Raw genomic sequence first — 22,498 nt, 5'->3', positions numbered from 1 at the left:
ACTGGCAGCCAATGCAGCTCGCGGAGCAGAGGTGTAACATGGGAGTATCGGGAGACTCCCAACACTACTCGCGCGGCTGCATTCTGCACCAGCTGAAGCCTCCGAGTGGTCCTCAAGGGCAGCCCCATGTAGAGAGCGTTGCAGTAGTCCAAACAAGAGGTCACGAGTGCATGAGTGACTGTGTGCAAGGCATCCCGGTCTAGATAGGGCTGCAACTGGCGCACCAGGCGAACCTGGGCAAAGGCCCCCCCTAGTCACAGCTCCTATATGGTCTTCTAAGGAGAGCTGTGAATCTAGGAGGACCCCCAAGTTGCGAGCCCGATCTACGGGGGGTAAAAACTCACCCCCCATAGTAAGAGATGGAATAATCTGCATTTCCCGAGATGCCGGCACGCACAGTCACTCAGTCTTGTCAGGGTTGAGTCAAAGCCTGTTCCTCCCCATCCAGACCCGGACCGCCTCCAGGCAATGGGACATCACGTCGAGGGCATCACTGGGGTGGTTTTGGGTTGAAATAAAAAGTTGGGTATCATCAGCATACTGATGATAACCAACTCCAAAACCATGAATGATCTCACCCAGAGGCTTCATATAGATGTTGAACAGGAGAGGCGAGAGGATCGATCCATGAGGAACTCCACAAACGAGAGGCCTCAAGGTCGACCTCTGCCCCCCTGCCAACACCGACTGCGAACGCCCCAGAAGGTAGGAAGAGAACCACTGAAGAACTGTGCCTCCCACTCCCAACCCCCTGAGACGCCGCAGCAAGATACCATGGTCGATGGTATCAAAAGCCGCTGAGAGGTCTAACAGGACAGAAGAACAACCCCTGTTCCAGCCCGCCAAAGATCATTCACCAGCATGACCAATGCCGTCTCCGTGCTGTACCCGGGCCTGAAACCCGATTGGTACGGGTCCAGATAGTCAGCTTCCTCCAAGAACAAAGGGAATCCCACCACTGGGGGAAGGGGAAAGTGGCAAGGCAATGCAAAGCATCCCCAAAGCTTCCTCCCTCCCAACAGAATGTCAGGCCCCAAAAATGATTACAAAAGCATATATACTATAGGAAAAGAAGCAATACGTTTCTTTGGGGATCTGACAAAGACTCTGGAAAGAGTTCAAAGAAGAGCAACAAAGATGATTAGGGGACTGGAGACTAGAACATATGAAGAACAGTGCAGGAATTGGGTATGTCTAGTCTAGTGAAAAGAGGGACTAAGGGTGATAGGATAGCAGTGTTCCAATATTTTGAGGGGCTGCCACAAAGAGGGGATCAATCTATTTTCCAAAGCAGCAGAAGACAAAACAAGAAGCAATGGATGAAAACTAAACAAGGAGAGAAGCTTGCCTTAATAAGTTGTGTGTGCTCCATCACTGGGGGCTTTTAAGAAGATACTGAACAGTAATTTGTCTGGAATGGCATAGGGCCATGGTGGCAAACCTATGGCATGCATGCCACAGGCAGCACACAGAGCCCTCTCTGTGGGCACACATGCCATCACCCCAGTCCTAGGCCTTCAGCTGGGTTTTATAAAATGTTTTCACTTTAGGCCTTTGCCACCTTGTGAAAAAAAAAAGATTCAATCAATCAATTTCAACTCCTTGCAGAGAAAAAAAAGATCTCGCAAAGTTGGAATTGATTTATTTTTAGTCCTAGACAGTGGCAGAGGAAGTGACGCGTCGGAGCTAGAAACAAGGTGCCACGTGGGGGTGGAGCAGAGCGGCGGGAGCAGGGCGCTCCATGCAGGGGATGGGGTGTGGCCTGTGCATGGGATAGAGAAGCAATGCGGAGGCACTAGCATGGTGGTAGTACACCAGTTGCTTCCCTCCCCCTGCCAGACACCTGCCGAAGCCGCGCAGGGTAGGGCCCACCCCTGCCCAGATGCCCTCGCCTCCCCCAAGCTTTTTTTTTACTAACCTGCCTTTCCAGCTGCATTTCATTTCTTCGTGTGCTTCTCAGCCTTCGCTGCATGTTTGTGGGACTATTGGTAAAAAAAAAGTTCCATCAGACTTTCTAGCTTATCACGAGATCTCACTGAGGCCACTGAGGGGTCAGAGAATTACAATTCCACATAAAAAGATGGCATCACAGACTATAATGAGATTTGCATGCAAACTAAAGAATTTTGCTATAGAACTATTTCCAATGGATTTTGTAACAGATTATTGATTGGGAAATATATATTAAGGCAAAATATATGTTGGCTTCCTTTCTTTCTTAAATAAACATTTCTCAAAAGGTAAAAAGGAAGGTTGAAGAGTAGCTCAGGTGCTTTTTTGGGTAGGGTTCCAGGTCATCCTTTCCCTTTCCCTTTCCTTCTTGGGACTATGTAGACGCTAAGGGGGGGGAATCTTTTTTCTTCAACAAGCCATTCCTAGAGTGTAGGAGGAGTACTTTGTTTTGTAAAAACCAGCAACCCGTCTTTGGCCTGGCTAGCTCACAAAGCTCAATGTTACAGGAAGAATGCTTGCGCCCGCTTGCTGTAATCAGAGAGGTAATTCTGTTTTTCCTGGCAGAGGCCACTGCCGAGACTGCTGTGTGCGGTGTATGGAACAGATTCTTTTTTTCGGCGCCCTGCCAAAGTGACCATCTGCTTCCAGTTCTAACCCCCCTGGTCCCCCCCAATCTGTGGCTGTTCACTGTATTGTGTGCCTATATGTGTATGAGAGAGGGAAAGAGATTGTATACATGCACACACTCAAGGCCTGCTTCATTCTTCCATCTATCTCCAGGTTGTTCACCAAGGCCGAGCCTCAAATCAAGCAGGATGTCAAGGGAATGGCTGACCTGTACTGGTCACAACTAAGGCTAATACAATACTCTGCCCCCATCTTTTCTAGAATCAGCCTTGTTACCTTTTACAGGCAAGGCTTCCTAAAAAAGCCAGATCAAATCTTATTGAGATTGGCTTTTCTATCCAGACATCATGGCTTCCAGCCCTGTTCCCTCCTGCCCTTATCCACCACTGCTGCCCCAATCATTGTTCCTCATGCCATGGCCGTAGCCTCTCCCCTTGAAGAGTTACAGAATTCCAGAATTGCTGGAAACCTTAGCCCAGGAGCAGTATGACTTTAAAAATATTCCAGATGCACCCTTGTCTAAATAAAGCTGCCATCTTAGATAATTGCTTGGGCAGCAATATGGAGAAACACAGATCTGGTCTATAGAATATTATCCACTAAGTATCTCACCTGAGTAAGGTCCTCATGGAAAGGTCAGGAGTACATTATTGTGTACCAGCTGTAATGGATTGTATATTTATGAGCCTTTCCCTACAAACATGCCCTGGCAACAACATCTTTCCACCATGTCGCAAGCAGTTGTCAGTGACTCATTGCGAGTCCATGAGGAAGACGCCCTAAGTTGTCCTCCATTGTAGGAGCATAAAAATAGGATTTCCCCCTTATTCCAGTATCACCAAGGGAAGCCTAAAAATGTATAAAATCTGTTTTTCACCAATTACTTTGAAAATGACTGCAGTGACTTGAAAAATATACAAGGCCAGGGACTGGCAATGGGGATAGTGTCTGTTGGCATACCAAAGTCTAATCATTTTTCCTGACTCAAAAATTAATAAAGAGCAGAAGAAAAAGACCCTACACTTGCTACTAGGAGAGGAAGAGTTTGCATTTTCTACCCAGCTCTCAAAAATACTTTAAATTCTGTCTAAGCTCTGCAGTTTATATTTTGGAGTCTCGTGCAGCTGCTGCTATTTCCTCTTTTCTTGAATATGTCCCATTAATCACTTTCCCATGCCCTGTATTTTGCTTCCTCTCATCCCCAGTCCCAAACAAGACAACTGTGTTGTCTTTAGCTGTTCTAATTTGAAAGTACTGCTTTCTCTTCCTTCCCAACACAATTTTTGCAGTGGACATGATCTGTGATATTTATTGACAATGTGGCTTTGAGTTTGACCACTTCTGTTGTCCTGCTGCTCCCCTTTCAGGTTTTGGAAATTGCCCTCCATTAGGCTGCAAGGGAAATTAAAAAAAATCTGGCTTCCATAGAGGCCGTCTGGCTGTGTAAAGCATGACCAGCACCTTCTGAAATGCTTCTCAGGTCTTTTGAAGGAGCAGTAGTCATAACTAGCACTTGCTTGATTTAAACTGAAAAAGAGAGCTAAGTTCTGCCAGCTCTATGTGTCACCAATTGCCAGGTTTTCTGATGGTTCTGCAGACAAGGAGGTTTGTATGGCTATACTTTTTACTGTTTTTATTACTTGGGGGCGGGGGGGTGAGCACCATTTTACCTACTCAATAGGCAACTTCCAGGTGTTGCCAGGTCTTTCCCTTTCTCTGTGGAAAGAGAATTGAGTTCTTTTGTTACCAACCCCTCTCCTGCATCACCCCATGCCTCTCCTCTGCATCTGCAACCTTTTAGTTGGACGATGTGATTGGATAGTTAGGATAAGCCCTTCCAACACAGCCATTTAAGCACCCACCTAACTTTCCCACTCCCCACCGCTATTAGGGAGATTGATTGGTGGTTGGTTTTCTTGCCAGCAGATGATGGTCAAGTGAGGGGAAGTGAAGCAACTTTCCTTCCTTAATTTGTCTCAAACTAAAGGCACCCCTCATCAGCCTCGTGACCCAGGCAGAATAGGGATCGGTAACAGCAGCATAATCATGCTAGCAAATTTTTCTGCTGGCTGATAACCATGCAGGATAGCACTTTCATGTGGCCCTGAGGCTTTACCAAAAAAGCAAACATGGCTGCCTTTAGTGTCACTCACTCTCCAGATGATGTGAAGGTGAACAAACTCTACTGCTATCTTTGCTTCCCATACCACTCATGTTTCCTGAATTGTGGAGAACTCTTGCTGCACAGCTTGTCCTGGAGGAGAGCTCTCTGAGGTTTTTCCTCAGTGGAATAAAAGGCTCACTTCTGCCAGGTGGAACTTTTTCTTTTGCAACAACTTTTACCAGATGTATTGTTGTTTACTGGGTTCGTTGTTTGATAGACGAGACGAGGCGAGTGAGTTCAGTCAGCAACATACTTTATTTGCTTGCAGGAACCGAACTGGGAAACAGGGCTGAGAATGCAGCTATTTATACCCTGGCCAGCTCCCTGCTTAAGCAACCTTCCAGCATTCAAACCCACGTGGTATACCCAATAAAACAAAACCCAATACATTACACCCCTTCCCCCTAGAATGTACACACATTATAGCAACAAAAGAAATAAGTACAGCAATTACAGAGTTTACAAAGGTACAAAATAGTAGTATGCACAAGTTCAGCATTGTTCCAAAGTGTTCACTAATACAGAGGCTTTTCTGAGCAGGCACCAATCTCAGTGGACTCACTGGCAATGAGCACATTGTTGAAATAGGGGCAGACCCCCGGAATGCCCTTGAGCGTCTGCTTCATAATGCTTTGAAAAATGCCAGGGGCTACACTAACCCCGAATTGTAGGCGCTTTACTTTAAAAGCCCCTCTGTGAGTTACAATAGTCTGTGCCATGGCTGTGGCCTTGTCCACAGGAAGTTGTTGATAGGCCTGAGCCAAATCTAACTTTGTGAAGACTGTACCCCCTTGCAGTGATGCCAGGATGTGGCTTACTACTGATACTGGGTACGCATGCTGTTTGAGTGCACGATTAATTGTGCACTTGTAATCAGCGCAAATTCTGACCTCTCCATTGGCTTTTAGTGGCGTGACAATTGGAGTTTCCCATTCACCCCCATCTACGGGCTGTAGTAACCGCTGTTCTACTAGCTTATCCAATTCCGCATCTATCTTGTGTTTAAAAGCAAATGGCACTCTACAAGGTTTAATCCTGACAGGCATTACAGTAGGATCTAGTTTAAATGTTATCAGTGGGCCCTTGAATCAAACACATCTGCAAACTCCTCGCATACTGTTGCTAGACTCGCGACTTGCGTCCAGTTGATACCAGTGTCTTGGATGCCTAATGCATCAAACCAATTGAGCCCTATCAGGCTGGTTCACTGACCCCCTACTACGACAACATCCAGGTGCCCAGAAAACCCCTTGAATTTAATGGCCAATGTGGCCTCGCCCTTGACTGCGACTCTGGCATTCTGGAAGTCAGTCAGTATAATGTCAGATGGCCTGAGCTTGGCCCATCTCTTGCTGTGATTGCAGATGAACTTGAATGTTTCAAGAGATATAATGGACACGGCTGACCCCGTGTCCAGTTCCATTTTGCAAGGGACGCCTTGCAGCTCGACTTGAAGTCAAAATTTTGGCTTAATGGGACAGCGAGCTCCCATGCAGCAAATGCTTCTGGGGCTGGAGCAAAACACTATGCTAAATTGCCCCAGGGCCCCAGTATCTCTCCTGATTGGAATGTCCAACTGGCGGTTTGATTGTTGGTCCTTCTGGTGACCTCTGCAGATGGACGCGATGTGGCCGGTCTTCCCGCAGGCCTGGCGCGTGACTGTACGGAATGTACAGTCCATGCGTGGGTGGTGGCCGCCACACCCTGGGCACCTAAGGAAGGGACCTGCCTTGTAAGATGTCCCGTGTTGATTGTCGCTGTGATGTTGCTGATCATCGTGCCGTTGGAGCTTGTTGGAGTCTTCAGAGTGTTTGGCATCCTCGTGGTGGACGGTCTCCTCATGCTGTGTGGTTTTGGCAGGCCGCATGGCTCTTACGGCCCTGCTGGCAGCTTCATCCACCATGATTTCCTTCAATGCATCGGGAAACGACAGAGACTCTTTGGCGAAGAGTTTTTGTTGCAACTCTCGATTTGGGAGGCCACAGACAAGCCGGTCCCAAAGTCTCTCCTCTACGTTGGAGAACTGGCACAGGCGTGCAGTTTCACCCGGATGCTGTTTCACCCGGCTATTGAACCCTCTGTTCGAACACATGCCGCCAAGCTATTACTGAAAGCTTGGGCTGGAAATGGTCCCCGAGCCATTTCTTCAAGTGCGTGAATGTTACGGACTCCAGCAGTGTCGGAGCAAACAAGTTCTCCGCAATGTCGAACGTGTCTGGGTTGCAAACACACAGGAGCGTTGCGGCCTTCAGGCCGTCTTCGGTGATTTGATTGGTGCAGAGATAGTTCTTGACCCTGGATAGATAGGAAGACCATCTTTCTGGGTGAGTTATGTCAAATTCTTCCAGCTTTCCGACCTTCGCCATTTCAGTGAGGTCTTCGCGGCTGGAGCTCTTCACCTTCTTGTCCTGCTCCTCCGTATGCCCAGGGACTGGTCCTCAGGGCTCATGGTTGCTAGTGTGGCTGTGCTAGGCCAACTGTAGGGGGGGAATTGCTTTCCCGCCAGGCCCATTCTGGCCTCACCCCTAGTGACTCTCAGCTCTGTAGAAGGAGCAGGATCCCACCTTCATCACCAGTGTTGTGTACTGGGTTCATTGCTTGATAGAAGAGAAGAGGTGAGTGAGTTCAGTCAGGAACATACTTTATTGGCTTGCAGGAACCAAACAGGGAAACAGGGCTGCGAATGCAGCTATTTATACCCTGGCCTCTAGGTGGCAGCCAATAGGTTTAAAGCAACCTATTGCCACCCTAGAGGCAGCCAATGGCGGTGCTGGAGATGGGTTGTCTGAGGAGCTGGGAGCCGTTAGCCAGCTCCCTGCTTAAGCAACCTTCCAGCATTCAAACCCACGTGGTATACAGTAAAACAAAACCCAATACATTACATGTATAAATTCAGTCTCCAAAATCACAGGGGCCTTTTCATGTTCATGATGGTGGCAGTAACAGGTAAAACAATCTGCATGCTCATGTATTAATGCTTCATTAGTAGAAATTGTGTCCAGCTTTGAGGGCAATTAATGACTGAACAATTGTGATGGGATATGTGTTTGGTGTGAAATTTATTATTAAGTGCTTTCAACAGATGTAAATCATGTGCACCGAATAGTGCAAGCTGGTGCTTAAATACTCCATCATAGAGTTTGCTCCTTTACTAGTTCACTTGATTAAAGCTTTGACTGTCAACCCTGTTGTAAACAAAAGTCAGGTTGTGGAAGCTAAGTATCCAGTCCCTAGTATTGTTGCTTCCTGGATCTCTTTGTTTTTACTGAAACATTAAGATAGAAAATGGAGAACTTCTGATTGAGAGCCATGGCAAGCTAGACATGCCTTTAGCGTACATGTGTCATAGGATGGTGTTACAACAGGGTTGACAATTAAATGATAGATCTGGGCTGCTAATACCTTTCCAGAGTAAAGAAAGATCTTGAGTTCTTAGCCAACATGACTCTGCACCTCTGTTCCTCTTGAGTAAACCACAGGAATTGCCATGTTGTGGTTTGCTAATGGGTTGAGTGGCTGGGAGTCAAGGGAGGAACCATCTTTGCTCACAGACCTCCACACAGTCTTTTAAATTAAGGACTTTAAGAATGACTGTGCCTCACTTCTTAATAACTTTGGATTTGTGGGGTTTTGTTTTTGTTTTTCTTTAGAAATGGCAATTTCTATTGTACTCACTAGGTAAGTTGTCTTCTCTTTAAATAATTTTTTAAAAAAGATTTTAAAAGATTTTGAAAAATATTATTTTCTGGAATAAATAGCAGAAGTGATGGTTGTGATGAAGGGAGGATTTACTTTTTTTCTTTTTCACACTATTTTTCCTTTTCTTTTTATATTTACTATTCAACTTATATGTCACCCATCTTGCCTAGAGAAATTTTTGTAATTTGTATAGTTTTTATTCTTTTTAATTGTAATCTCTAATAAAATTATTTGAAAAAATAAGTTTCAGAGAATGGAGCAAAGTGGAGAACAGTGGATCATGCATGCAGACATACTAAAAAAAACCAGTCTATTAATTTGTGATCAATCCTAAAACTAAATTCACAATTTCATCCACTCCTAAGCATATTCAGCAATCTTATCTGAGCAGAGAACATTTAAATAGTTGCCAGTGTTGGGTACCTGGGGTCAGAGATCTGTGCTGATCTATAGTATTACAAATCTAACAGAGGCCCTTCTGTAAATCTGAATCGATCACGCCCATTCATTGCAGTTGTCCTCTTTGTTCCCCACCATCACCAACTTTCAACAGGACTGCCCGAGTACTCAACTTCCCACCTTTGAGCCAGCCCTTGGTCCCTCCAGGTGGCCAGTGGAAGCACAAAAAATGGCAGCTAGTGAGCATCTGCCTCACCCCTTCTTGCTTTTCTCACTTCTTGTTTCTGCATTTGCTCTTCAAGGCAAGGCAAAATGTAAGAAACCAAAGCAAATTGCAACCAATGTGCAGGGATATAGGAAAGGGGTCCTCAAAACAGACAGAAAAGGAGGCAAAATACCCCAGAGGTGTCACTTTGAAGGGGGAGGTAGCTCAAAAGGCCTAGCCCAATCAAGAATCACCTACAGGAATCATCTGATCCACAGGTGTAGAAGAAACAAACTAATCCATCTCTGCTGTATTTCCTCTGGAAAAGGAACTGAGCCAATTAACTTCTGAAGTTAATTGGCTCAACATGCAACAACTGCCAAAAGTTGTATAATATCTTGAGGATATGGAAGAACACTTAGGCAGTCTGGAATGACTTCAGATGAAGGAGCCATTTTCATTGAAATGGCTAAGGGTTAACAAAGGAAAAGAAGGGTGAAGTGCCTGAACTATGCAGGCTAGGTGCCTATCAAGTTTCTCTTTGGGCACTCATTTCTAGGTTCTTGGTGGTTTTAAATTCAGAACAGCATACTGTCTTAAGCTATAATGTATGTTTGTTTGGGGAGACTTAATCACTATAAACTATATTTGGCAGGACTTAGATGGGTCCTAAAGTTGCCACACTGTAAAGTACTCAAAAATCATTGATTTCCTGGCTACTCATCTCTGAGGAATTCCGGTAGGATGAAACTAGTCATATGGTGCCTCCTTGTGGTCAGTGTGACTTAAAACACAATGCAGGATATAAATTGTATAAATTCTCCTACCATCCAAGAAGTGGGTGGAAGTCATTAAAAAAGTGGGCATGGCATAATGTCATACCTTAGTACATGTACCAGAGCAGACATGTCAAATACAAGGCCCGGGGCCCGATTCCGGCCCGCAAAGTGGTTTCATGTGGCCCGCGAAGCCATCCTGGAAACAGTGAGGGAACGGCCCCCACTGCCTTGGCCCTGGCCCAGAGACCCTCCTTCTGCCAGAGACCCTCAGATCTGTCCCACTCCGGCCCAGGCCCCCATAGGCACCCTTGATGCGAACGATGTAGAGCTGGCCACGCCCACCCAATAGGCCATACACATTTTAGCCATGCCCACCCAGTAGGCCACGCCCACCCAGGCCACACCCACCCAGGCCCCCTGAGGGCAACCGCAATGCTGATGCGGCCCTCAATGAAATTGAGTTTGACACCCCTGTACCAGAGGATCAACTTAATTCTACATCCTATGTTACTTTGAGCTGGAACTGTTAAAATCATTGTTTAAGATATGCATGTGGAAAAGACATACAAGAATGAGGTAAATTCATAGCTTCAGTGATAACTTGAATGAAACTGTCTGGAAGAGCATATGAGATATCATAGGAAATATGAGATACTGCTTTTAAAGTAATAATTCATCTGTAGCTCTCAATGTACAAGATTGTCATGTATTGTTTGCTGAATCTAAAATGTGAGAAAAAGTTTTCTATGAAGTAAGAAACCACTGGCAATGCTACTTCTATTCTGTTATTGGATAGAGCAGACATGTCAAACACAAGGCCCGGGGGCCGGATCCGTCCCGCAAAGTGGTTTCATGCTGCCCGCAAAGCCATCCTGGAAACAGTGAGGGAACGGCCCCCACTGCCTTGGCCCTGGTCCAGAGACCCTCCTTCTGCCAGATCTGTCCCACTCCTGCCCAGGTCCCCATAGGCACCCTTGATGCGAATGATGTAGAGCAGGCCATGCCCACCCAGTAGGCCATACGCACTCTAGCCACACCCACCCAGTAGGCCACGCCCACCCTGGCCATACCCACCCAGCCCCTTGAGGGCAACCGCAATGCTGATGCAGCCCTCAATGAAATTGAGTTTGACACCCCTGGGATAGAGAATCAGAAGAGGTTTTTCCAGTTGACCCCCTCTTCTTTGTGGTAGCCCCTCAAATACTGGAATACTGCTATCATGTCTCCCCTATTTCTTCTTTTCTTTAGACTAGCCAAACCCAAGTCCCACAGCCATTCTTCGTACGTTTTAGTCTCCAGGCCTTTGATCATCTTAGTTGTTCTTCTCTGAACTTTTTCCAAGGTGTCAACATCTTTTCTGTAGTATGGTGACCAAAATTGGCTGCAGTATTCCAGGTGTGGTCTTACTAGGGTTTCATAACGTGGTACTAGTATCTCACATGATCTTGATTCTATGCCTCTGTTTATACAACCAAAGATTATATTAGCTTTTTTGGCTTCTGCTACACACTGCTGGCTCATATTTAAGTGATTGTCCACTAGGATTCCAAGGTCCCTCTCACAGTTACTGTTTTTGAAGCAGGTTTCACCTAATCTGTACCTTCACTGTTTTTGAATCAGGTTTCACCTAGTTTGTACCTTTGGTTTTTCCTGCCTAAGTGTAAAACCTTGCTTTTCTCCACATTAAATTTCATGTTATTGGATAGGGCTCATTCTTCAAGTCTGTCAAGATCTTTTTGGTTCCTAAGCTTGTCTTCTGTGGTTTTGGCTAATCCTGCCAGCATAATATCATCTGCAAATTTGATGAGTTCCCCTTTTATTCCCTCATCTAAGTCATTTATGAAGATATTTTAAGAGTACTGGGCCTAAGACAGAACCCTATAGCACCCTATTGCTTCCTTCCTTCCATGTAGATGTAGTACCATTAAGGACAATTTGTTGAGTACTGTTTGTCAGTCACTTACAAATCCATCTGCTGTCTATCCCACATCTTTCTAGCTTACCAAAAAGTAGGTTGTGGTCTACTTTGTCAAATGCCTTACTGAAATCTAAGTATACCATGTCCACAGCATTTAGCTGGTCTACTAACTTAGTCACTTTGTCAAAGAGTGAAGTAAGATTGTGTCCCTTAAAGAAACACACAGATGCTCTCTTCAAGGACAAGGGCAACCCCCCCTCCCTCAATGAGGCTTTCACAATAGCCAATTTTCCATCTCCTCTCTGGCATACAAGCCAGGTGTGGAGCATCTAACAAGCTCATAGGTGGCAGAACTCATTTTGCCAGAACTCTCTCCATTTCCTCAGAATGAACATGTCATGTTACCCTCATCGATTATTCAGATTTTGTCCAGCTGGCTTGCAACTCCAAGGAAATGGGAGTGATTTTTATCTTCAAAGTGTTTCTGCCTGTGGACAGTTCTTCCCAGTTCATCCTGCATGGATCCTTTTAAGAAGTGCTATTAGATGGCACTTTATAGTTGCAATAAGGACAGATGGTGAGTCCACCTCACCGTCCTTATTGCTTTGGTTTAGAACTGAACTTAGGCAGGCATCCATGTCCAGTCATGATTGCTGCTCATCTTCTACCAGTACCAGTGCTGCATCTCCAAGTGGCCCCTACAATCAGCATAGAAGGACAGGACTTTCAACTCCATATTCCAAAGTTTGATCAAGTTTCTGACAGAACTGCCCTCCCCTTTGCTAAGAATGGCTGCTTCATATAACATTATGTATTTGTCATCTTCTACTCCTCTTCCCCCACTCCCCAGGCAAACACGATCCATGGAATAAAAAGCTTTTCCAAATTCAAACAATTCAAATTAATATCTGTGCTTGTGGGGCAGAATTAGCCTTTAAGAATTATCCTGCTTAAACCCATTGATCTTGGAGGGTTCCTTCCTTTTTTAAAATGGCAATTTATCTCTTTTTTACCTATATGTTCTGTCAGCTTCTAGATTTGGCCCATTTTTTAAATTGAAGCACATTCTGGATATTTTCATTTTTTAAAAAAACAAAACCACTTCCAGATACTGCTTCAAATTCTACTGCTTGCTCCCTTCCCCCCTTCTGAAGGTTGAGCCAGAATATTGGCTCTGCCAAATTCTGATGACATGCATAGATAGATGCATACACAAGACTTCCACCCAAAGCTGCAGTCCTGCCTCTGCATTTTTCCTGCTCCACAGGGATGGTTGATAATGCAAAAGATGTGGTGGGATTTGATGCTGTCACGTTGCAAGTTTTACTTTCACACACACACACACACACACACACACACACACACATGTGACCATCTGATTGGCAGCTCATGAGTTGGAAGAGGGCAGGAGGGATGCTTACAACACAATGACATCATGTCACATGTTTTTTATTACTAGATATTATGAGAGAAAAAGGAGGAGATGCAGGATTATATTGCTCTTGGCAGCAGCTTGATCCATGCTGTAATATCTAATTCCAGCCTTAGTCCTCACCCCAGCTGAAACAAAGCCTAAGTAAGCTCTTGTAACAGTTGCTTGTATTCATCCCTCACTTCTTGCCTCCCCCATCCTTTCCCTCTCTTATGATGTCTCCCGCCCAACACCCTCCCCTGTTCAAAAGTTTGGATTATAAACTCCTAAGAGCAGGGATCACCTTGGGGAGAAAATGGTTTATTTGCAGGTCAAGAAGCCAATGGCCCATCTTGGCTGGAAAGTTGGGAAATCAAAGTCCTGCGCATCTGGAGGGTAAAACATAATGGGAGAGAATGGCTAAAGATACACAATGATGCTGGGTATTAAAGATTTGAAGTGCTTTAGTGCCAACTCAGATTTTTTTTCCCCCATGCTTGTGCAATACAGCCAAAACTACATCACTGGTGAGCAAGATAGAGCTATCAGCAGATTCAGATTACTCCAAGATTTGCAGGGTGTGAACCTATTAAAGAAAAATTATTTAAGATAGAGGTCTCTTAAAAGTTGACCCAGAAAAAATGTAGTGACATGAAGGCTGGATGGAAAACAGCAGGGGTGTCCAAATAAGAAAAAAGGATGAAAGATACAGAGATAGAATATAAAGATACAGAACTGTCCTCTGAATAAATAATTTCCTGTTTCACACTGAGAAGCTATTTACCAAAGAGTGCTTATAATTATGAACTTAGTCAGAACAGAGAAGAAAAGTCACATGATTGGGTGGAATCCTATACTTTGTGCTGTAACATTTTGTTGCAGAGGTCCACCGGAGGGGGTTTATTTTCCCAATTCTGTTACCAATGTACAAGTGTTAAGTACCATTGCTTATTTAATCAGAAGGGTGCTTAAGGAATAGGAAGACATTCCAGGAAATGTCAAGAACCTAGACATGAAACTATTTAGAAAAACAGTCCAGTGAATTGCCTGAGTGGGTGGGTGGGTGGGGGAGTAGGTAGGGAGAAGCAAATGCAAGGTGGACTTCAATGGAGCAATATAAAGGAGGGCATTTCTTTTGACTGAAGACTCCAGGCTGCAATATTTGGAGGGTGGAGGTCTCCATCTTGCCCCTGTATGCATATGTAGACTTCTTGCCATCCTGAAATAATTAAATATACTAAATGGGTCCCCCTATAGATTATTAGGAGTTTTGAAGGTGACCAAATACAAGGTGAGGGAGAGGGTGTCAAACCGATGGGACATAGTTGTGCAGCTCCTTTGGCAGAGAACCTGGGTGTCCAAACACATCAAAGTTTTGTCTGAGTCAGTCCAATGCCTTTAATATCTGCGGACAGAGGTAGGCACTAGGACCAGAAGCAACCCAAAATATAGCTTTATTGTGGCAATATTTTAAGGGCAATCAATTGTTTCTGAGTAGAACCCTTGTAAGTTTAAAGCTGCACAAGAAGAATCCAGAGGCACTGCAAAGAGGAAGCGGCCAGCTTCTCAAGCAAGCTGCAATGTGCTTCAGTAAGTAAAGGGCAGGCAGGCAGGCAGGCAGGCAGGGATCTTAATAGGTGGCTAGAAGCCCTGATTGGAAGCTCAAGTTCTGCTTTCCCTATGAACGTGGAAGGAGCTCAGATTTCATCGGAGATGAAGTAAGCAGAACCATAACTGTCTAAATCCTGACATTGTGACCAAGGGACACAATGGGGAGGTAAGGAAATGCTCGATTTTTTTTTCTTTTCCAAAAATGGCAGTTCATACAAGGCAGGTAGGACTGCAAAGCCAACTAAGGATAAACAACTCCTTTCTTCTTGAACAAAGTGTTATATTTGCTATAGCTTTTTCCAATATAAACAATCCTGTACAAACCAGAAAAGCAGCAACCAGTGCCAGCTTTACCTTTTCGTTAATTGAAACTGCCATTGTAGGGCAGAAAATGATTAATCATGAGGTTGTTATCTATACAAACAATGGGGGAAAAACTTGGAAGATTTTCTGCCATATCTGTTCAAATACCTCGTGAGGTTTCAGGTAGTATATGCTTTGATTTGGCTGGATGGGTGATACATTTTGCTGCTTGACATTAGGTCATTTGATACAAAAGGAAAACCCAAATTATTTTGTTTAGAAGTGAACTGATTCTAAAAATGCCTGACCAAGGTCTCCTTATGATTCATTACTATAAAATGCCATTTCTATTGTTGGACACAAGTACAAGGATTATCTATCAGAATATACTAGCATACAATGATAACCAGGCCATAACCAGGTCCTATAAAAGTCCATGTGTTTTTGCTGGGTTTCCTGAAAGCATGCTCATAGGTGCAGAAATAACCAACCAGCCAAAAGCATCACACAAGAGGCCACAGCTGAATTATTAGCAGCTCCTCTTAAATAAGATTCATATGCCTCCAGTTATTCTAGGGATAGCTCTGCATCTCTTCCCTGGGATTCACCGGGCAAAAAAAGAAGGTTGGGGGGGGTATGCACTCCAGATGGCCAGAGCCGGCTGTATTTGTAGTACAAGCCTCAGCTCCAACAGATGTGCCAGGACGCCATATTGCAGACACAGATGTAGGAGTCAAGTGCTCTGTGAAGACATTACATCTTCCTTGGGAAATGAATTAAAACACACACACACACACACACACACACACACACACACATGCATGCACACACACATATGCATGCTCATGAGCAAAAATATCATTCCAGCTACACTGGGCAAGAAATCTGCAGCATCTGTGCAGGTTGGAGAGTTAAATATGTTCTCTTAGATTCCACCCCCAATAGTGCTCTCCCTCCACACACGCACACAAACACATGTGCTGCTGAATCTAAAGCATTTCAGAATATTTTGGATCAAAATCCACCCAGGATTTGCAGAGGCAATTAAAAGGGTTTTTCTGCTGCATGCAAGTGTGATCGCTCCTCCTTGTTCATGCTTTAAAAAAATCTAAAGAATAAACACTCAGCATGGCAAATTAAGGCAGAATTGTTCAGAGATGGCTAGTCAATTGATTCTATCATTTCCATTGTTTATATAAGAAAAGAGAGACAGATAGTACAGCATTGGACTGGGAGAACCTGGAATGATTCCTGGCTTCACCACAGGCTTCCCCACGTTGCCATAGGCTCGATATTGTTTTGTATTCCTGTTATGTACTGGGCTCATAGTAATACCACGTGGATTGCTGGAGCAGCTAACGGCTCTCCAGCAACCCAGACTACAAGTCTCCAGCACTACAATAGGCTATCCCTAGGTGGCAATGGTTGTTTTAAACCTATTGGCTGCCGCCTAGGGGGCTAGACTATATATTGCGGCTAGTTGCAGCCATTTGACATTTCGTACAGATTCTGCACGAAATAAAATATGAGTTTCCTTGTACTCAGCTACCTCATCTTCATTCCTGCACCAAAGAACCCACTATTTAACACTGGCGATGAAGGTGGGAGTCTGCTTCACTAAAAAAGAGTTGAAGTCTACGAGGGGAAGGCAGTGCATGCTGGAGGGAAAAGGCATTTTCTCCCCCCCTCTCTCAAGGTTAGCTAGCAAGCTATGCTAGCGACCTCGTGCTCAGTGGACTCATTCCCTGAGCCTGGAAAGCAGGATTTGGAAAGAAACGCAGGAACCAGCAAAGAAAGAATGCCGAAGGTTGGGAAACTTTGGGAATTCGACGTGAAGCACCCGGAGGAATGGCCATCATATTTATCCCAGGTAGAGAACTACCTCAGGGCTAATGTTCTGAACCAGCCCTCTTCTAACAAACCCCTTATCAGAAAGAAGAGACTGGAGAGCGTCCAAGGCTAAAAGGCTTCTGCCAAGATTTAATTACGCAGTTAACAAAAACACTAGAGCTTGTCTTCTCAAGCGGAAAAGTTGCTTTCAGCAACCAGCCCCTCCCCAAACACTCCTTTTATAGAGAGCTCAGGGCGTGGTCTCCCTGTGCCTCCTCCCGAGGAGTCCCATAGCCTTTCTTTGTTTGTTCCTGCTCGACTGCCTCCTGCGTCGGGCGTCCTTGAACAGGGCCAGCTGTGGGTCATCATCCTCCGCACTCTCGGGCTCACGCAGCTGAGAAGAGGTCCCCGGCTGAGGACTCTGCAAAGCCTCCAAACCATCATCAGCCGGTTCGTCTCCCTCCTCCCCCTCATCTGAGTCCTCCGATACGTCGGAGCCGGCTGTCGGACCCACAGGCTGGCCCTGAGTCACAACACTATCCCGCACCGCAGGGCCCTTCCCCCGGGTCTGCCGATCCGGATGCGGTCGGGATGGGAACTGTTCGTGAAAAGCAGTCACCAACGCAGGGGCATGAACGGCGGTCGCGTCTTCCCATGTGAAGTCCTCCGGCCCGTACCCTTTCCACTCGATCAGGTACTGGAAGCGACCTTTCAGCCAGCGGGAATCCCTGATGCTGGCGACCTCGTACTCGGGGGTGCTGCCTCCATCACGAGTTCCTGATGGGGGAGGTTCCGCTTGGCAAAGTGGACAGGCCGGTTGTTCGGGGACCAACAAGGACCGATGGAAGACGGGGTGCACGCGCAGGGAACGTGGCAGAGTTAAACGATAGGCGACCGGATTGATGACGGCCTCGACTGGGAACGGTCCAAGGTAACGGTGGTCCAGCTTCCTCGCCGGCCGAGTGGATGGTAGGTTCCTGGTGGACAGCCAGACCCGATCCCCCACCGATAGTGGAGGCGTATCCCTTCTCGACCGATCGGCGAACCTCTTGTAGTCGGCCTTGGCCTTCTCCAGCTGCCGTCGCACCAACCGATGGATCGCCTGTAACTCCGTCATAAATTCGTTCGCTGCCGGCTCCGATGAGTCCACGGGAGAAAGGGGGAAAAACCGGGGGTGATAACCCACGTTGGCCAAGAACGGTGTCATCTGCGTGGAGGTGTGCTGCGAGTTGTTAAAGGCAAACTCGGCTATGGCCAAATAGTCCACCCAATTGTCCTGCTGCAGGTTAACGTAGCAGCGCAGATACTGCTCTAAGATGCCGATGACCTTCTCGGTACCCCCGTCGGTTTGTGGATGATGCGCGGACGAGAGGCAAACCTTAATGTCCAACGCCCGCATCAACTCCTGCCAGAAGCGGGCTGTAAACTGGGCCCCCCTATCGGAGACGACTCTATCGGGAAGGCCGTGCAGCCGGAACACCTGTTGGATGAACATGCGACTAGTGGCGCAAGCTGACGGTAAGCCGCGACAAGGGATGAAGTGCGCCATCTTGGTCAGCATGTCCACCACCACAAACACTGTCATGAAGCCGGAGGATGGGGGTAGATCCGTCAGAAAGTCCATGGACACAGCCCCCCAGGGTCTCTTGGGTGTTGGCAAGGGCTGCAGTAAACCAGGCGGGGCCCCTGTCGCTGACTTGGCCTGCCTGCAAGGAATGCAGGAGGTGACATAAGACTGGACATCGTGTCGGACTCGGGGCCACCAAAATGTACGGGAGACCAAGTTCAGAGTCTTGAACAGGCCAAAATGCCCCGCAGCCGGGTTATCATGACACTGGCTGAGGACGAGTCCCCTGAGTGGCCCTCCTGGAACATAGAGCCGGTCACGATAATACAGGAGTCCATCCGCGACCGACCAAGGCGAATCTGGCCCCACCTCTTCCTTCCGCTGAGCCACCCACGCCTCCTGCTGCTGCGCCTCCCGGATCCGAGCCCGTATATCCACCGGCTCCCGCACCGCAGCAAAAGACTCGACGGGGATCACTGTCCTGGGCGGAAGCTTGTCTTCCGCTCGGGTGTATTCGGGCTTTCTGGACAGAGCATCCGCTCTCTGGTTGTGCCCGCTTGGTATGTACCGCACCCGGAAGTCAAACCTCGCAAAGAAGAGGGACCACCGGATCTGGCGTTGATTCAAATTCCGAGCGGTCTGCAGGCTTTCCAGATTCTTGTGGTCCGTCCGGACCTCGATCTGATGCCGCGCCCCCTCCAGATGATGCCTCCAAGCCTCGAACGCCGCCTTGATGGCCAGCAGCTCCTTCTCCCAGATGGTATAGTTGCGCTCCGAGGGGTTCAATTTCCGAGAGTGATACGCGCAAGGGAAAAGGGTACCGCTGGGCGTCGTCGCCTGGAGTAACACGGCCCCAATGGCAATGTCGGAGGCGTCCGCCTCCACGACAAATGGCCATTGCGGGTCGGGATGTTTCAAGATGGGCTCCTTCATGAAGGCGTCCTTCAAAGCCTGGAACGCCTGTTGTTCGGGGGCGTTCCACTGGAACCGAGTCTTCTTCTGCAGGAGCCGGGTGAGGGGGGCTGTCAAGGCAGCAAAGCCAGGGATGAATGTCCGATAGTAGTTGGCAAATCCAAGGAGTCGCTGAACGTCCTTCACGCGACGCGGGGGTTGCCAACTCTGCAACGACTCGACTTTACTCGGCTCCATGGCGATGCCCTCAGGAGAAATGCGGTGACCCAGGAAATCGATGGTCACCTGGTAGAACTGGCACTTCTCCAACTTGGCAAACAGCCGATGTTCCCGGAGGCGCTGCAGGACCTGACGGAGATGCTGATGATGCGCTTCACGCGACGGGGAGTAAATCAGGATGTCGTCCAGGTAAATCACGACAAACTGGTCCAACAGATCCCGAAAGATATCGTTCATAAAATGCTGAAACACAGCGGGGGCGTTGGTCAAGCCAAACGGCATCACCGTGTACTCGAAATGTCCATAGCGAGTACCAAACGCCGTCTTCCACTCATCACCCGGCCGAACCCTGACGAGGTTGTAAGCTCCACGCAGGTCCAGTTTCGTGAAGATCTTAGCCTCCCGGAGTCGGTCCAAGAGCTCGGGGATGAGGGGCAGCGGGTAGCGGTTACGCACCGTGATGGCGTTGAGTTTCCGGTAGTCACAGCAAAGCCGTAACTCGCCCGACTTCTTTTTGACGAAGAGCACGGGCGCAGACACTGGCGAGGACGAGGGCCGGATGAAACCACGAGCCAAATTCTTTGTCAGGAAGTCCCGCAATGCAGCCAACTCGGGCTCCGACATGGAGTACAAACGCCCCACTGGGAGAGGCGCATCAGGGACTAGGTCAATGGAGCAGTCGTAGGGCCTGTGCGGGGGTAATTGGTCCGCCTCTGACTCGCTGAACACGTCAGCAAAGTCGGACAGTTCGGGAGGCAAGGAAACCCCTGGGGAACCCTCCACCTGGCCGGCACAGATATGGCGGGTGTGGTCCACGCACTGCAAACTTGGGAAGGTGACCAAGTTCTGAGACCAATAGATCTGTGGATCATGCGCCCGGAGCCACGCCAGTCCCAAGACCACGGGGAAGTGCAGATCCGAAGTGACGTAGAACTGAATGGCCTCCACATGGGTACTGATGGCCATACACACGGGTTGCGTGGCGGCCGTAATAGGCCCGGACAGGAGCACTCGACCATCGATGGTCTCCACAAGCATGGGCGGATCCACTGGACACTGGGGAACAGCCCATTTGGCCACAAAGGCCGAATCCATAAAGTTAGTGGTAGCCCCAGAGTCAATTAAGGCATGGACCGGAATCCCCTCTGGCTTGCCAGGAAGGATCAGACGTGCCTCCAGAATCAAATGCCGTGGAGGTTCACAGGCACCGTCGGAACGGCGTCGCTCGGCGTGGTCGTTGTGGGTCGCCCGATCTTTCACACCGTCTAGATCGGGCTCGGGCCGTTTCCCGACAGCAAAGCAGGGGACTTTCTCGGGGCAGGCTTGATCACTGACGCCCGCTGACGCTTCTTCGGGCAAGAAGCAGCCAAATGTCCAGGGTCCCCACAGTAAAAACACAACCCCCCCGATCGTCGTCTGTCCATTTCCGTCTCCGATAGACGGGACCTGGCGGCACCCAGCTCCATTGGCTCCTCCCTCTGGACTGGGGGCTCACGCACAACAGGAGCGGCAGGGGTCTGTGGGGTGGCACGGCGACTCTTTCGCTGCTGCAGCCGGGCATCGATCCGCAGACAAAGATGGATCAGCCCATTCAGGTCTGAGGGAATGTCCACGCGGGCCAGCTCATCCAACATCTCCTCCGACAAGCCATCCTGGAAGGCATCCACGAGCGCAGCCTCATTCCAGGCGGAATCCTGGCTAAGCAGCCGGAAATCGCTGATGTAGGCCTGTAGGGGGCGCTGACCCTGCCTCAAAGCTTTCAGGCGTCGGGTGGCCGTCTGTGCCTTAATTGGGTCCTCATACATGAGGCGCATATGGTCACAAAACCCCCCAAAGTTATCCAACAAAGGGCTAGGCTGTGCCAACAGAGGCGTGCCCCAACGAGCTGCATCTCCCGACAGAAGGCTCAACACGAAACCCACCTTATCTCGGTCAGTGGGGAAATCAGCTGCTCTCACGCTGATAAAAAGCTGGCATTGTCCCAGGAAGGCAGGAAACAGTTCTGGATTGCCAGCAAATTTATCCGGCATAGCTATCTGACATTTCCTCCTGGGTGGGGGTGCAGCATGTACCTGGGCTTGTAGTTGCCCCACTTGAGCTGCCAGCAAAGTGAGTTGCTGGGTGAGCTGAGCATTCTCGGCAAGAAGCTGCTCCATCGTAGTTGTAAGGGGTGGGAGGCTGAAAGCAAACTGTTCTGAACCAGCCCTCTTCTAACAAACCCCTTATCAGAAAGAAGAGACTGGAGAGCGTCCAAGGCTAAAAGGCTTCTGCCAAGATTTAATTACGCAGTTAACAAAAACACTAGAGCTTGTCTTCTCAAGCGGAAAAGTTGCTTTCAGCAACCAGCCCCTCCCCAAACACTCCTTTTATAGAGAGCTCAGGGCGTGGTCTCCCTGTGCCTCCTCCCGAGGAGTCCCATAGCCTTTCTTTGTTTGTTCCTGCTCGACTGCCTCCTGCGTCGGGCGTCCTTGAACAGGGCCAGCTGTGGGTCATCATCCTCCGCACTCTCGGGCTCACGCAGCTGAGAAGAGGTCCCCGGCTGAGGACTCTGCAAAGCCTCCAAACCATCATCAGCCGGTTCGTCTCCCTCCTCCCCCTCATCTGAGTCCTCCGATACGTCGGAGCCGGCTGTCGGACCCACAGGCTGGCCCTGAGTCACAACAGCTAATCAGATTGCGGAAGAAGGACTGAAGACCACAACTCTACTCTGCATGTGTGGCCCAGCAACCTTTGATTTGGCCGAGAACCTTTTCATGCCAACACCGATTGAAGCGGTCTCCTACGTAGACCTCAAAAAGAAGCTAACCGGACATTTCCAGTCCAAGATGTCTGAAATGGCTTGGTGGTTCAAGTTCAACCAAAGAATGCAGCAACCGGGTGAATCGGTTTCAGAATTCATAG

General features: G+C 48.0%; 1 long non-coding RNA gene across 1 annotated transcript in view; it reads right to left on the bottom strand.

Annotated features, from left to right (window-relative positions):
- Nucleotides 1-22,498, bottom strand: part of LOC310636213 — a 136,689-nt gene that overhangs the window by 23,936 nt on the left and 90,255 nt on the right. The gene's annotated exons all lie outside the window — the stretch shown is intronic.

The sequence above is a fragment of the Vipera ursinii genome (assembly GCF_947247035.1).
Source record: "Vipera ursinii genome assembly, chromosome: 2".
Classification (NCBI taxonomy): Eukaryota; Metazoa; Chordata; class Lepidosauria; order Squamata; family Viperidae; genus Vipera; species Vipera ursinii.
This window is presented reverse-complemented; position numbering and strand designations above follow the sequence as displayed.